Source organism: Elephas maximus, chromosome 27 (genome assembly GCF_024166365.1).
Source record: "Elephas maximus indicus isolate mEleMax1 chromosome 27, mEleMax1 primary haplotype, whole genome shotgun sequence".
Taxonomy (NCBI): Eukaryota; Metazoa; Chordata; class Mammalia; order Proboscidea; family Elephantidae; genus Elephas; species Elephas maximus.
The window spans coordinates 20,728,166-20,730,311 of NC_064845.1; positions in this window are offsets into that span (position 1 = coordinate 20,728,166).

The following is a 2,146-nucleotide window of genomic DNA, read 5'->3' on the forward strand; positions in this document are numbered from 1 at the left end:
TGATCCCAACATTATCTACTGCTCATTTCTTTAAATTCCATGCTCTGTAACAATTGTCTATTACCTGAATCTCTGTAACCTAAACACAAAAAAATTAGCTTAGTATAAAGCACAAATCCTAGCTGTGTGTACTGCGAAGAATTGGAAACTGAAAGACGATTCAAGAATTCTAGGGTTCTGGTTTATCTACTGAGACCTCTGAGTGCCAGAGATCCAGACATACCAATCAAAATTTCTAGGATCATCTTAATGGAATATAGGAGAATAATTTTTTTGGTATAATAAGAGTACGTTCTGAATTCTTAAAATGTTCTCATAAATTCACCTAGTCATTGAAATCATCGACTACTTCAAAGAAGAAGAAAAGAGAGAGAAATAAAATGGTCACTCAGTCTGTAGGGAATGACAGCATAGAGTAAAGTCAAAGGCGAAGGTCTGATGGCTATCCAGATGGAAGCCCTGACCTTCTCCCAACCTGTAGTTGAATTGCATTTCTCAGTCTTTTCTCCTCATTCCCTTCCCTTTAGAAGTTTCTCTTCTAAAACTGAAATTAGAGAGGTTTCCTCTATATTTATTATCAAACTATCACACTCTTATTTTTTTTGTTTTAATAATTTTTATTTTAAGTGAACATTTACAAATCAAGTCAGTCTGACACATATAAGCTTATATATATCTTACTCCATACTCCCACTTACTTTCCCCCTAATGAGTCAGCCCTTCCAGTCTCTCCTTTCATGACAATTTTGACAGTTTCTAACCCTCTCTACCCTCCCATCTCCCCTCCAGACAGGAGATGCCAACACAGTCTCAAGTGTCCACCTTATACAAGTAGCTCACTCTTCATCAGCATCTCTCTCCTACCCGTTGTCCAGTCCCTTCCATGTCTGATGAGTTGTCTTCGGGAATGGTTCCTGTCCTGGGCCAACAGAAGGTTTGGGAACCATGACCGCTGGGATTCCTCTAGTCTCAGTCAGACCATTAAGTCTGGTCTTCTTATGAGAATTTGGGGTCTGCATCCCACTGATCTCCTGCTCCCTCAGGGGTTCTCTGTTGTGCTCCCTGTCAGAGCAGTCATCGGTTGTGGCCGGGCACCATCTAGTTCTTCTGGTCTCAGGATGATGTAAGTCTCTGGTTCCTGTGACCCTTTATATCTCTTGGGCTCATAGTTATCATGTGACCTTGGTGTTCTTCATTCTCCTTTGATCCAGGTGGGCTGAGACCAATTGATGCATCTTAGATGGCCACTTGTTAGCATTTAAGACCCCAGATGCCACATTTCAAAGTGGGATGCAGAATGGTTCAAAATAGAATTATTTTGCCAGTTGACTTAGAAATCCCCTTAAGCCATAGTCCCCAAACCCCCGCCCTCGCTCCTCTGACCTTTGAAGCATTCAGCTTATCCCGGAAACTTCTTTGCTTTTGGTCCAGTCCAGTTGAGCTGACCTTCCGTGTATTGAGTATTGTCCTTCCCTTCACCTAAAGTAATTTTTATCTACTAACTAATCAGTAAATAACCCTCTCCCACCCTCCCTCCCTCCCCCCCTCATAACCACAAAAGTATGTGTTCGTCTCAGTTTATACTATTTCTCAAGATCTTATAATAGTGGTCTTGTACAATATTTGTCCTTTTGCCTCTGACTGATTTCGCTCAGCATAATGCCTTCCAGGTTCCTCCATGTTATGAAATGTTTCACAGATTCCTCACTGTTCTTTATTGATGCGTAGTATTCCATTGTGTGAATATACCACAATTTATTTAACCATTCATCCGTTGATGGACACCTTGGTTGCTTCCAGCTTTTTGCTATTGTAAACAGAGCTGCAATAAACATGGGTGTGCATATATCTGTTTGTGTGAAGGCTCTTATTTCTCTAGGGTATATTCCGAGGAGTGGGATTTCTGGGTTGTATGGTAGTTCTATTTCTAACTTTTTAAGAAAACGCCAGATAGATTTCCAAAGTGGTTGTACCATTTTACATTCCCACCAGCAGTGTATAAGAGTTCCAATCTCTCCCCAGCCTCTCCAACATTGATTATTTTGTGTTTTTTGGATTAATGCCAGCCCTGTTGGAGTGAGATGGAATCTCATCGTAGTTTTAATCTGCATTTCTCTAATGGCTAATGATCGAGAACATTTTCTCA